Raw genomic sequence first — 15,329 nt, 5'->3', positions numbered from 1 at the left:
TATTGATATGGATCTTCCTTTCCCTCCGTATCTGACAGACCACCACTCTCGCCACATCTCCTCCAAGAGGCCTACCCCAATTACACCCTCTTTTTCCCTACTCCCTCTCCCTCTGCATTACTTAGGAACTTGAATCGGTATTCTTTAAGTACTTTATATTCACTCCATCCTCCCCTCGACAACACTTATGTACATGTTTGTAATGGGGGTTTTTTGTATTAACACCTGTCTCCTCCTCTAGACTGACCTAATATGTTCTAGAAACGTGTCTACCAACACTGTTTCATTGTACTCTCCCAAGTGCTTTGTGCAGTACTCTGCACATAGTAAACTCTCAAAAAATGCCATTGATGGATTCATTCATTAATTGAAAAGGTTCTCAATCCCTCCCTTCCATTTTGTATTCTGTCCTCACCTGCTCTCTGTTCTTCAGGCCCTACTCCATTTCCCCCAGATTTTCTCTTCATCCCTCATCTACAAGGACTCTCCCACCCCCACCCACAATCCCCGGAGCTCAGCTGCAGTCACCCAGAACCTTCTCCCTGGATTCCTCTCAACCAATCAATCAATGGTATTTATTTATTGAGTGGCTTCCTTTGTGCAGGATACTGTACTAAGGACTAGGGAAGGTACAATTCAGCAGAGTTGGTAAGTACGTTCCTTGCCTACAAGCTTACATTCCAGCCTACCTTAAAGCTTACTCTCAATTCCTTGGCTTCTGTTTCTTCATCTTCATCCTCAACCTCATTCTTAAGCTCACTCCTATCAGTTTTCCCGATCTTGTAAAGACCAGATTCTCCCATAAGGACGAGAGGTTCCCAACATCAGTGTCCATAGAGAATTTGAAGGGGAGAGGTCAAGGTGAGTAGGGGTTGGTAAGAAGGTTAAGATACTGGGAATCATGAACTGTTAATGAAGGATGAAACTATTAAGCTCTCTGACACATAGAGGAAGTGGGAGGGGACTATTTCCCCAAGGGATTCTGGGAACGAATAATATCTTCTTGTCAAGGGAGGGGTGTGGGATTTGTCTGTGGATGAGGTGCCAGGTTCCTGTCCTGCAGGATGAATAGTGGAGCAGCTGTTTGTGTATGGGCTCTTCCTCATGGCTGTCCAATCCATCCCCTACATCCACATCCCCGTGCAGCATCACTGACCTTCACTCAGATACAACAACACTGGGGTCTCCCTTCTCACTGGCTAGAAGAGAGTTTATCTCTGGGAGTCATGGCCAGGAGTAGGAGGGGGCTGGGCAGGGGCAGGAGTCAAGATGACCCCAGTGATCAGGGCCCAGGTAGCACAGGGCATGGCAGAGAGAAGGTGGGGACAGGATGGGTGGGGGCAAGAAATGAGTAGAGAAGCAGCATGGCTTAGTGGAAAGAGTCCAGGGAAGGGAGTCAGAGGACCTGTGTTCTAATCCTCACTCCACCACTTGTTTGTTGTGTTACCTTGGGCAAGTCACTCATTTCTGTGTGCCTAAGTTTCCTCATCTCTGAAGTGGGGATTGAATCCTCCTCCTTCCATCTAAGACTGTGAGCTCTGTGTGGGACAAGGACTGTATCTGACCTTAATTAACTTGTATCTACCCCAGCACTTGGAACAGTGCTTGTCAAACAGTAAGGCCTTAAAAATACTATAAAAAATAAGTAATGTCTGACAGCCGGGCTTGTCAAAAGCTGCACTCCCTTATTCTATCCCTGTCCATCCTCTTTCCTCCAGTCTTGGTAGACCAGAGACAGGGAGCTGCAAAGGGGACAAGGTTGGGATCCTGTTCCTACCCTGTCCTTATCCTTGGAGCCCCGAGCAGAATCCTGAAGGAAAAGTCACCAACCAGACTACAAACTTCACAGCAACTGAGCTCAGGCAGCTCTCTAGAGAGTAGGCCCAGGATCCCGGGGAACCGGTGATAGGCTGGCTGGCTAGGGTATGGAAAGGAGCAGCCGTCCAGGTGGACATCAGCCTAAATGAAAGCAGCCACCTAGATTTGGGGCCAGGGGTGGATGTGAACCACACTCACACTCAAGGTCGTACCCTTTGGACCCTCGTTGTACATCGGGCTCGGACAGTCCCCCTGAGTGATCAGGGATGGGCTGGTACCCTCCTGTGGACTAACCCAACTACATTGAACCCGCAACTTCTGATGCCTGGAATTGAACAACTTCCAAATGATAGGGAGAAAATTCTGAAATCTAGCCCCTGGTCCCTCCCCACCCAATAGGGCCAACTTCGTGCAATAGTAATGGGTGCACCCCCAGGGTCAAGGCGCAGGCTAGTCCACCGTGTGAGGGATAGAGCTACAGGGGCACAAACCTGGAACATTGGCCAGTGTGCTCAACAGTGACTGGTCCCTATTCCAGTTCTCTGAGGTGTCGATTACCCGGCGTGTAGCTGCTATGATTGGGAAAAGCCTGGAGTTAAGGAGGGCAGGGCTAGCTCCAAAAAATACTAAAGGGGACACCCACCGACCCCCACAGTCGGTCAGTTCAAGAAGACTGGACTCAGAACAAGTGGTCATATGGCGGGAGTTGAGGGAGCGGGGCTCTCCTATGGACAAGCTGGATGGGCTGCCCACCTATAACCTGAAACCGCTCATTCAGGAAGGTAGACCAGCGGCCCCAACCGCCACGGAGCAGGGAAACTAGAAGTGGGAATATAGCAGGCCTGGCCAACGGCGGCCGTGGCTTTCTCACAGCCTGGGTGCTCCCCACAATGACTGTCCTGGCGAATGATCATCAGGAAGTCTCCCTTCTGGTAGGCACTGGGGCTCAGATATCTATGATTAGGAGGGATGCTTGGCTAGGGGGGCCAACCATCAATTACGGGAATGGTTGCCATAATTGAGGTCACTGGGGAACGGAAGACCCTCCCTTTAACCAAATCAAATTAGTTCTGACTAGTGGATAAGCGAAGCGGGAGGCCCTGGCATTGGGCCCTGTGAACATCATAGGAATGGATGTGATCGCTCTATGAAGCTGCTTGGCCTGCTCATCCTCTTGGCCCTGGAGTGAGAGGGAACCCATTGCAACATCTTCTTGAAGTCCTTGGCCCACTACAGCCGACACCTGAACCTTTCGAGGTGTTGGATTTGCGTGCACGCCCCACTGAATGGAGGGGGGCTGTATCCTCTTATAGCGCATCCTTATGACAACTCCACCTGGTTCAATGCTACAGGGGCCTCCTCAACCCTGCACCCTCCACCCTGTCTCCGAACCAGCAAATGCCATCACGTACCTTATGGTGAGTGGGTGGATTGACCATGCCGTCTCCCCATTCTGCTTTCACAATACTGGCACCAAATTCTGGGCGGGCAACAGTTCCCATGTATAGAATGCATCTAACCTTCAGGATGGGCACGGAATCACGGCTGGACCCAAAAAGGGGTGGATGTCTGTTGTTATGGCCTGATCACTACGAACAGGACCTTTGGTAATTGTGGCACCGCCCCCTGCGCCGTACCTGCCTATCTCATATGTGGCACCCTTGCCTATCAATTGCACCCTGCTGAGTGGAGAGGACTTTTTTTCCCTCGGTTTTGTGCTCCCAGCTGTCCGCCAAACAGAGCCGCCCAGAAGGTCGAATCTGAAACCATCGGGGAGTGGGGGTGGGGGGAGACTCCAATCCAGAGACTGACCGTTTTTTCAGGATCGTGTTTCCTGCATATGGGGTTGCACAGGTGGCTTGCGAAGTACTTGGCCTGGCTAAACTAGTTGAACAGATTACACCACTGCCAGTCTTCAGACCCTCAGGGACAAACAGAGAAACATCCGGACAACCATCCTGCAGAACAGGATGGCCCTTGACTTTCTCCTCCCCAGCCAAGGAGGGGTATGCAAACTAATGAGAAAGTAATTTTGTACCTTCATCCCGGACAGCTCTAGACACTTGGATGCAATTGTTGCTGATATGTACCATGCGTTTGACCAGTACCATGATGATGAAACCAATGGAGGACTTTGGGACTGGTTCCAAGGACTCTTAAAAAGTTTGGAGAGCTCGCTATTTCATGAGTTGCAACTACTTTTGTTCCTGCCTGTGGGTTTACTGGGAGGATGCTGGTTACTATGCTGCCGTTGCTCGGCCCTATCCATGCAGGCGTGATGAACGCTGCAGCCATCCCTGGCTCTTGCCTCTTTGTGCTACCTTAAGACCGTTGTAGTCCAACAGTTCCTCTCCCCACCTCCTGTCTGCACACCTTGTGGGCTCCACCTCCCGTCACCCCTGGCCAGAGGATGGGGCACTGTCCTCTGCCCCGATCCACAGAGCCATGTTCCTGGCTTCCATCACTAGTCAGGGAAGGATATCAGCCCATGCCGTCCAGGGAGGGACGGCGCTGGAGGGCACGGCCTCCAGCTCCACCCCACCACCATGCATCCAGGAGGGGACGCAGGGAGGGGTGGGGTCAGGTGGGCATAGAAGGCGAGGGCCATGGGGTAGTATATGCCCAGGTGAACCTGAGCACCAACCATCTGAAGGTCAAATGCTATCTGCGACTTAACCTCTCTGGCTGGGGGTGGACGGGGCAGATAGATAGGTGTCCCTCACCTCCACATCAAACAGAAACTCTTTACCTTTCCTCTGCCTTAGGCCTTATTTCCTTAATTAATTTTTTGTGTACAACTCCCAAATCCAAATCTCTAATCCTGACCTCTTATTTAATCTGTAATCCTGCATTTCCTCTGACTGCCAACATATCTCCATTTGAATGTCCTGCTGGCACCTCGAAATGGACTAATATTGAGCTACAAATCTTCTCTCCTAAATATAATTCCCCTCCTAATTTTCCTATCTTTTTCAATATTATCACCATTCCCCACCCCTGAAAGTCCACAGCCTCTGGTTTAACCTGAACTCCTGTCTTTCAATTTTCACATCCAATATTCAGCCAAAGCCCGTTGGTTCTTTCCACACAATGCCTCCTGCATCCACACTTTCCTATCTATACAAACTACCATTTTTTGTATAAGTTCTGATCGTATCATGAGTACACTGTAGTTTCCCTGCCTCTCCACTCTACAGTCTAGAGTTCAAGATGCTGCAAGAAACATCTGCTTGAAATGCTACTCAGCTCGTATTGCTCTGCTTCCCAACCCTCTTCCCTGGCTCCCTGTGTCAATCAGCATCAGTCAATCAATACTCTTTATTGAACATTTACTCTGTGTGGAGTACTGCACTAAACACTTGGGAGAAAACAAAAGAATTAGACATGATCCCTGCCCTCAAGAAACTTGCAATCCAGTGAGGGAGAAAGACACTAAAACAAATTACTTGAAGAGAAAAACACAGTTTAAAGATATGAACGTACGTGTTTTGGGAAGGGATATGGGAGGGGTACCTAAATGCTTAGGTCACATGGAATAAATGAAGTATCAGTACATGGGAGGAAATAGGGGGGCGAGATGAGAGATTAGTCAGGCAAGGAGAAGAGGCTATTTTAATAGAGTTTTGAAGATTGGAAGAATGATAGTTTGGAAGATTTGAAGGGGAGGCATTCTAGGCAGGAGGGAAGGCACTAACAAGGGGTCGATAACCAGAGAGGTGAAATTGAGACAGCCAAGGAGATGAAATTGAGACACACTAAGAAAATTTATATAAGTGTGCAGGCTGGGTTGTAGTGGGACAGAATCAAGCATAAGCAATAGGGAGAGAAATGGGAGAGAAAATGATTGAGTGTTTTAAAGCAAATCAACAGGAGTTTCTTCTTGATGCCAATAGGAACAGAAAAACATTTGAGGATTTTGACGAGTGGGGAAATGTGCACAAGACAGTGTTTGGAATAATGGTCTGGGTATCAGAATGAATTACAGAGTGGAGATGGTGGAAGAGTTTGTTGTTGTTTATATGGTATTTGTTAATCTCTCACTATGTGCCAAGCACTGTACTAAGCGCTGGGATAGATATAAGATAATCAGATTGGAAACAGTCTCACATGGGGCTCACAATCTTTTTACATTTACATTTTACATTTTACATTTTACATATGAGGTAAATTCCTTCTTGGATTCAGTTTCCTCTTTTCAAGCATGGCAGCAGGAAGTTGAGTTCTAGTCCTGCTGGATGTATCTCTAAGGGGGTGTGGGTTTGGGACCAAACACAAGTCCTGGAAGAGGGGAGAAAGTGGAAGGGGGCTATAACATAGGTGTGACTGATATAGCAGGTGTTGGGTTGCTCTCTGTTTACAATTAACAATAAAGTTCATCCCAACAATTGTATGAAAAATCCACTTAACATAGACAAATGTTTTTATGTTATTGAAGTCCCCAAATTAATCGAGGTGATACTGGTGCCCAAAGTCTCTGAACTGATTGCACTGGTGGGAACATGTTTCTTTCCCTGATGATGTTTTCACATCACAACTCAAAGAAACCACAGGCTCTCTGGGAAGCAGCTCATTCATTCATTTATTTATTAAATCATATTTATTGAGAGTTTACTGTGTGCAGAGCGCTGTACTAAGTACTTGGGATGGCATAATACAACAATAAACAGGCACATTCCTTGTCCACAGTGAGCTTACAGTCTAAGTGGATAGAGACAGACATAAATACAAATAAATAAAATAGCAGATGCATACATAAGTGCTGTGGGGCTGGGAGAGGGAGGAAGAACAGTGACAGCAAGTCAGGGAGATGCAGAAGGGAATGGGAGATGAGGAAAAATGGGGCTTAGTCTGGGAAAGACTCTTCGAGGAGATGCACCTTCAGTAAGGCTTTGAACAGGGGGGCTAGTAATTGTCTGTCAGATGTGAGAAGGGAGGGTGTTACAGGCCAGAGGCAGGATATGGGCCAGAGGTTGGGAGTGACACAGATAAGATCGAGAAACGGTGAGAAGGTTGGCACGAGAGGAGCGAAGTATGTGGGCTGGATTGTAGAAGGAGAGAAACAGGATGATGTAGGAGGGGGCAAGGTGATGGAGTGTTTAAGAGCCAATGGTGACGAGTTTTTGTTTGATACAGAGGCAATCACTGGAGATTTTTGAGGAGGGGGATGATATGTCTTGAACGTTTTTGTAGATAGATGATCTGATCAGCAGAGTGAAGTATGGTCTGGAGTGAGGAAAGACAGGAGGCTGGGAGGTCAGCAAAGAGCCTGAATCAGTAATCCAGGCAGTACTGGATGAGTGACTGTATTAACATGGTAGCAGGTTTGGATGGAGAAGAAAGGGCGGATTCTAGTGATCTTGGGAAGGTGGGACCAAAAGGACTTAGTGATGGATTGAATATGTGGGTTGAAAAGAGAGAGTAGTCAAGGATAATGCCAAGGTTGCAGGCTTGTGAGTCAGAAAGGATGTTGGTGCTGTTTACAGTAATGCGAAAGTCAAGGAGGGGGACAGGGTTTGGGTGGGAAGATAAGGAGTTCCGTTTTGGACATGTTAAGCTGAGGTGGTGGAAGGACATCCAAGTAGAGATTTATTGAAGGCAAGAGAAAATGAGAGACTGCACAAAGAGAAAGTGGTCAGGGCTGGAGATGTAGATTTAGGTATCGTCCTTATAGACATGGTGGTTGAAGCCATAGGAACGAATGAGTTCTCCAAAGAAGTGGGTGTAGATGGAAAATAGAAGGGGACCCCCAGAACTGAACCTTCAGGGAGGCAACTGAGCTACAATTCCTATGCTGGACCTGTCTGGAAGCCAATATATCCTACTGGGCTGGAACATGGAAGATACAATCTTAAACATAGAATTGTTAGGTAGATAAATACCCTGCAGCATCATATCTATCTGTTACTTTAATGACAAACACTGGTCTGCTTCAAAACTGGTCTGGACCATTCGCCAAGCTGTAGTACAGACAGCAGGCAGGGCTTGCATTGTTTTAGCCTTTATTATAGTGGAGATATTAGATAATAATGACAGTATTTGTTAAGCACTTACTATGAGTCATGTACTGTTCTAAGTGCTGAGGTAGATAAAAACGAATCAGCTTGGTTAAGGACCCTGTCTTATATGGGGCTCACACACTTAGTCCCCATTTTACAGATGAGATAACTGAGGCCCAGAAAAGTCAAGTGACTTGCCCAAGGTCACACAGCAGAGAGGTGTCAGAGCTAGGATTAAAATACAGGTCTTTCTGACTCCCAGGCTTGGGCTCTAACCATTAAGTCACACTGTATATTGCCTTCTGTCCACCGTTCCCCTATTTCTGATCAAGGTAGCCAGATTTGGATTCAAGTAATATAAGAGTGGTGGGGATTTGGTCTAAGCCTATTTATCAGGGATAATCTAATTGGTTGAGGAGTAGAGGAATGGGAAATCAGTCTCCCCTTTCTGATTTCTACAAGAAAGCAAAAAGAGGGGAAGGGCACCTGAGACAAAAAGCAGGTGCTGGAATGCAACCCACTGAGAGGTATACAACATAAGAGCTTGTTACAATGTGTTTAATTTTCCACATTACCTCTAATTAGATTTTTGTTTGCTTTCCTTAGTACACCCAAGAGGAAGGCAGGTGGTCCTGACCATCTTAGGGACTCAACTCCCTAGGCAAGGCCCCGCTGGAGATTACACATACCATGAATTTTTTTTCAACTGTTGTCCCTGTTGCTACCCATGGCTTTTCTTTGTGGTATTTTGTCTCACATCTGCAGAGACAGGCTCCCACAGGAGGTGGGGCAGGTGGGGGGGCGTGAGGGGGACAGGAGGGGAGCAGACTGCCCAGGTATCATGTCTACCAACTCTCTGTGTTACTCACCTGAAACTTTAGGCTAGTGCTCTGCACTCAGTAGGTGCTCAATAAATACCAATGATGGAAAGCTTTTGAAAGTGTGAGATATTTAAATCAAAGCCTATCTTTCCACCATCCTGCGGCCCATGGTCACTCCTGGCCACTTTTTCTCATTTCTACTGCTCCGATATGGCCTTTTTCCTACAATAAGCAGTGATGTCTTTTTGAACTTTTTTCTGGCTTCCTTATGCCTTTATTGTGTAAGCTCCTTGAAGAAAAGGATGCCTTCTTATTCTGCTCCTTGTACCATCCAACACCCAGTACAGAGTCCTGCACAAAGAGGCCCTTGAGGAATACTTTTATGGGCAAAGAAGGGGTTGGCAATTCTGGGAAAGTCCTGAAGAGGCTAACTCAAGGGACGCTGATCTTCACATGACCCTTCCGTTAATGTCTGCCAGGACTTTGTTATTACAGTTCAACAGATCTTAGACCTCCAGATTTAAATGCGTGATGGAGAAATTGAAATGGGATTGCAGAAATTAAAAGGTTGTTAGCTTTATGAGGAATGAATAGGAAAGAAATTGATGCCATATAAATGAGACAGAAAGAAAATAGAAATCCGGGAAGTGGGACAATTTTGAATTTTACCAGCAAAGAGAAAGACACACACACGCACACACACCCACTTAAGTCAAAAGGAAGTTATCCAAAAAAAGGTGTAAGCTCTTTCTCTGGACTTTAATAAGCTCATTATGGGCAAGGAATGTGTCTGCTAACTCTGTTGTATTGTATTCTCCCAAGCACTTAGTATAGTGCTCTGCACATAGCAATTGCTCAGTGAACACCAGCAATGGATTACTTGAAGTGAAATCCCACCACCCTGCCCCATAGGGATATATGTCCTTATCTTCATATGCTGCTTCCCCAGCTGTAATTTATTTTAATGTGTTTTTCCCCTGCTGTACTGTAAGCACCCTCTCAGGGTTGCACCTGGAGAATTTCCAGGACTCTACCAGTCTCGACTACAGGAGGAAGGAGAGGCATTTCCATTCGTAGCTTGGGCAGTGGTTAGTAAGTGGAAGGCAACCTGCTACAAGTCAAAGCTCACCTTTGCTGGGCAGCAGCGGCTTGGGGAGAGAGTCGAGAGTGGAGACTCAAGTTTATTGGACGGAAGGAGACAATGGTAAACCATCTCCGTATACTTACCAAGAAAACATTCTGGATACCCTACCAGAATGATTGCAGATGGAGGTGGAGCATTCTGGGAGTGATGTATCCATCAGTGTGTTGTTAAGTGTCAGAGACAACTCAACAGCATAAGACAAGACTGTAAGTTCTATCTGGGCAGGGGTCGTGTCTACCAAATCTATTATGCCGCAATCAATCAATCAATCAATCAATTGTATTTACTGAGCGCTTACTGTGTGTAGAGCACTGTACTAAGCGCTTGGGAAGTACAAGTTGGCAACGTATAGAGACAGTCCCTACCCAACAGTGGGCTAACAGTCTAAAAGGGGGACTTTTAGACAGTCTAAAAGGCTGCACTCACCCAAGAGCTTAACTCAGTGCTCTGCTCACTGTAAGCTCTCACTAAATACTGTCGATTGGTTGACTGGTTATCAGGGAATGTACAAGAAAGAGAGATAAGGGGTGTTAGGTTTAGAGGGACGAAGAGGCAACCACTTAAGGGAGTCTGACACTTAACCTCAGGACCCAACTCGGCCATTGGCAACAAAATGACCTTTGAACTCACCCTCTGAAGGCCCCCTTGACCCTTCTGTGAGGAATTAGGTATATGGAAAAGAAAGGGATATGCCCTACTCCTCACTCTCTCATCTCCTTCCACCCCCTGCCCCCAGGGCCGTTGTCATTACAGGCTGTTTCTTCCTCACCCAAACTGCTAAGGTAGCAGTAGGCAGAATTCACTGGTACCACTCTCTCCTCATCAATCTGCTATACAATCAATGTACTAAGCTATGGGTTGGATACAAGCAAACCGGGGTGGACACAGTCCCTGTTTCATATGGATCTCACACTCACAACCCCCATTTCACAGATGAGGTAATTGAGGACCAGGAAAATAAATATCACACAGCAGACAAATGGCAGAGCTGGGATTAGAACCCACGACCTTATGACTCCCAGGTCTGTGCTCTATCAACTACACAGCAGGCAGTCATCAAACTCTGCCCCTGCCCAGTCAGTGTAATCCCCACCCCCACAAGATGAGGTTCACCCAATCAATTAGTATCGGCTGCAAGAATGTGGTAAGCTCAATATTTACATGTTGGATTGACTAGCCAGGTCCCCTCACAAATCAACCCATTCCCCTGATCAACCAGACATTTTACCAAGGGGTTGGAGGTTACCACACCTGTAGCCACTTTCCAAAGGCCATGTCCTATTCCCCCAAATTTTGCGTTTTGTCCAGTAGGAAAATCATAGGCAGACCCAGGGTCAATCAATAACTCCACATGCTGGCTCTCAGCTACTGCACTCCAAACTATGCATGGTCTGCCGCTGTGGTGCAGCTTCATGAGGGTGCAGGGCCAAACCTCCTCATTCTTAAAAAAGGCCGTGTTGAGTGTACTTTTGCCCTCCCTCCTCTTGCTCTTCCATGACGACCCTCACCCCTCTCATTTATCTGGCACCACACCTAAAACATATGTCTTTCCTGGTGAAATTATATGTTACATGCCTCTAGGGAACAGATCAAATTTCCAGGTCTCATAGTGATAGCGGCCCCCCTTCTCTCTGCTGTGGTTCCCTGGCAGAATGCTCATTTTGATTTGGAGAAGTCATGTTGGCTCCCCGAGGCCCATCCGATGTCCTCCCATCATCTCTCAACAGCCTGTCATTGTGTATTAGCAAAATTGGTTAGTGCATTTTATAACTCATGTACCTAGGTTTTCATTTCCATTCATTCATTCATTCATTCAATCGTATTTATTGAGCACTTACTGTGTGCAGAGCAGTGTACTAAGCGCTTGGGAAGTACAAGTTTGCAACATATAGAGATGGTCCCTAGCCAACAGGGGGCTCACAGTCTAGAAGGGGGAGACAGACAACAAAACAAAACATATGAAACAAATAGAATAAATAGACTGAATATGTACAAATAAAATAAATAGAGTAATAAATATGTACAAACACAGATACATATATACAAGTGCTGTGGGGAGGGGAAGGAGGTATAGCAGGGGGATGGGGAAGGGGGGAGGGGGAGAGGAAGGGGGGGCTCAGTCTGGGAAGGCCTCCTGGAGGAGGTGAGCTCTCAGTAGGGCTTTGAAGGGAGGAAGAGAGCTAGCTTGGTGGATGTGCGGAGGAAGGGCATTCCTGGCCAAGAGGAGGACGTGGGCCGGGAGTCGACGGCGGGACAGGAGAGAACGAGGCACAATGAGGAGATTAGCAGCAGAGGAGCAGAGGGTGCGGGCTGGGCTGTAGATGGAGAGAAGGTAGGTGAGGTAGGAGGGGGCGAGGTGATGGAGAGCCTTGAAACCGAGGGTGAGGAGTTTTTGCATGATCCCCCCCAGTACTCCAACCTGTCAGAAGTCCCGGTCTTTGCTCTATGGGCTCCAAATAAGCCCTTCCTCCTTAGCTGGGGAAGCCTATTATGCTAACTGACCACCACGTAATGACCAGGAATTTCCTAGACTTGGCACTCTGTGACAAGTTAAAAAAATGCAAAACTTTATTCAATTCCAATTCTGATTGAAGGTGGAAACACACACATACACACACGCATGTACGTGCACGCACACACACACACACACCCTCTACCAGTCTGACTGTTTTGCCCCAAGTTCGTGAAGATAGTCTTGTGGCAGAAGAGCTTGGGGAGTTCGGCTGGCTTGGGGTGGCCATGATGGCTGCGAGCAGCAGTGTGGACTCCTGATGCGAGTCTTAGCTGTTTCACAGTTCACAAGGGCCAAGCTACTTCGCCATGGTCCATTTCACTTTCCAATTCTTAGCTCATGATGACCGCGTCTTTGTCATGTCATCTTATCTCTGGCCGGCTCCTCATGCCTCAAGACAACTACCTTTTATCTGCCTCTCCCTTGGGCATCACGGCAGTTCACTGTTTTAAGCGTCACTGCAGCTCCTAAGTGGCGGTTGTTGATTGGTTCAGACCCATTACTAGGTAAAGCAGGGAGAGAAAGCTACTTCTCCCCCTATGTCTACTCCACGGAGCTACCCGGCAACTATCTGCCCTGCTGCAAAGCAGCCCAGCTCCTTCCTCCATGTCGTTGCTCACAGGTTCAAAAAAACAGTCACTTGTGAAAGGGCTTCTTGGCCAACAAAATGACCTCTGAGTGCTTACCACACTACCATTGGTCCCTTTTCTGCAATCTTAATTTTCCACTAAACCCCTGCCTTAGCGAGGTAACTCTAATTTTTGTGCTACCAAGTCTCCATGTTGCATTTCTGATTCTCTCCTAAGTTCAGGATCAGTAAGTTTTCCCCAGGCTTCCATGAGGCATTCCCCCAAGTCTTGTCACTCCAATGAACCTATGCTCCATTCCTCTGGGCAGTATGGTATGATCAACTGATCTGGACAAATGTCCTCCAACATTCAAGCCCACACACCCATGTATCCTGTCCACAGGGCCTAAAGGTGTTGCCCATCTTGTGGTCTCATCCTTCTTACTTCTGCACTTAGTCCATACTTCACTCTGATTCCCTGATCATTTTTCTACAGAAATGTTCAGGACATATGATCACACTTCGCAAAAAAATCTGGTGGTTGCCCATCCACCTCCGCATCAAACATAAACTCATCACCTTTACAGTACTTTACTTCTAATAATGATAATGACATTTACTGAGCACTTACTATGTGCAACTCTGGCCGTCACCCCACTCCTCAAAAAACTCCACTCAATGCCCATCCACTTCAGCATCAAATAAAAACTCCTAACCATTGGCTTTAAAGCACTTCACTGCCTTTCCCCCTCTTATTTCACCTCACTTCTCCCCTTCTACAACCCAGCTGCACACTCTGATCCTTTAGTTCTAGCCTTCTCACTGTGCCTCAATCTCAACTACCTAACCACCAACCTCTAACCCCTAACTCCAGGCCTCTGGTCTGGAGTGCTCTCCCTCTTCAAATCCAACAGACAGTTACTCCCTCTCCCTGAAAGCATTATTAAAGGCATATTCATTCATTCATTCAATCGTATTTATTGAGTGCTTACTGTGTGCAGAGCACTGTACTAACCGCTTGGGAAGTAAAAGTTGGCAACATATAGAGATGGTCCCTACCCAACAACGGGCTCACAGTCTAGAAGGGGGAGACAGACAACACAACAAAACATGTAGACAGGTGTCAAAACTGTCAGAATAAATAGAATTATAGCTAGATTCAATCGTATTCATCGTATTTCAATAATATTTATTGAGCACTTACTGTGTGCACAGCACTGTCCTAAGCGCTTGGGAAGTACAGGTTGGCAACATATAGAGACGGTTCCTACCCAGCAGCAGGCTCACAGTCTAGATGCACATCCTTAACAAAATAAATAGAATAGTAAATATGTACAAGTAAAATAAATAGAGTAATAAATCTGTACATATGTACAGGTGCTGTGGGGAGGGGAAGGAGGTAGGGGCGGATGGGGAGGGGGAGAGGAAAAGGGGGATCAGTCTGGGAAGGCCTCCTGGAGGAGGTGAGCTCTCAGTAGGGCTTTGAAGGGAGGAGGAGAGCTAGCTTGGCGGATGCATATCTTCTCCAAGAGGCTTTCCCAGACTAAGCCCCACCTTTCATCATTTCCCACTCCCTTCTGCATCACCCGGACTTACTCCCTTTTCTCTTCCCCCTACCAGCCCCAAAACACTTGTACATATCTGTAATTTATTTATTTGTACTGATGTCTGTCTCCCCAGCTCTAGACTGTAAGTTTGCTGTGTGCAGGGAATTTGTCCGTTTATTGTTGTATTGTACTCGACCAAGCACTTGGTACAGTGTTCTGCACACCTTAAACACTCAGTAAATATGAATGGATGAATGAATGAATGAATGATCACCTGGAGTCAGGAGGAGGTTTCTTGTCCCTCTGTTACTACTGCTTTCACGCACTGCCCCCTCCCACCGCCCCCACCCCCACCCCACCTTCCCTTTCTTCCTTACATAACTGTGGTTTTGAGGATCTTTCTGGACATGATGGGAACATCTCTTTCTTACTGCAATTCAACTGCCATTCATGGCTGTTGCCAGTAGCTGTTCTGATCCCATCATCCTGCCTTGTGTTTCATTCACTTCTGTGCCATGAGTGTGTCTGATTCACCCCGTCCTCCTGTTCCTTCTCACAAACCACTTGCCTATACAATTTGAGTAAAACAATAATTTCCCTCCCCACTAGCCTCAAATGTCATCCACCTTAACAGAACTATCTAGGGAGTAGGGAAGGGACCTAGTAGAGAATGAAAAGAGATAGTTAGCTAGAAGAGTAGAAGGGAGCCAGTTTGAGGCATAAGAGAGTTAGCTTAAGTAGAGAAGGGACCTAACAGTTCCACAATGGTTTTCAGGACTGTGTTCTGTGACATACTAATGAAGCGTAATTCTTCAAGATGATCCCACTGAGCAGTGATTCATGAAGTCACCCCACTAGGTTTCTGCAAACTTTATATTAGGAGGTCGCTGGACTTTCTGAGCAGGAAGGCTGCACTGGGGAAG

At 46.9% G+C, this 15,329-nt stretch overlaps 1 pseudogene; it reads left to right on the top strand.

Annotated features, from left to right (window-relative positions):
• Nucleotides 1–2,084: 2,084 nt before the first annotated feature.
• On the top strand, nt 2,085–9,092 carry LOC119922852 (annotated as a pseudogene).
• The last annotated feature ends 6,237 nt before the right edge of the window (nt 9,093–15,329 follow it).

The sequence above is a fragment of the Tachyglossus aculeatus genome, unplaced genomic scaffold (genome assembly GCF_015852505.1).
Source record: "Tachyglossus aculeatus isolate mTacAcu1 unplaced genomic scaffold, mTacAcu1.pri scaffold_127_arrow_ctg1, whole genome shotgun sequence".
Lineage (NCBI taxonomy): Eukaryota > Metazoa > Chordata > Mammalia > Monotremata > Tachyglossidae > Tachyglossus > Tachyglossus aculeatus.
This window is presented reverse-complemented; position numbering and strand designations above follow the sequence as displayed.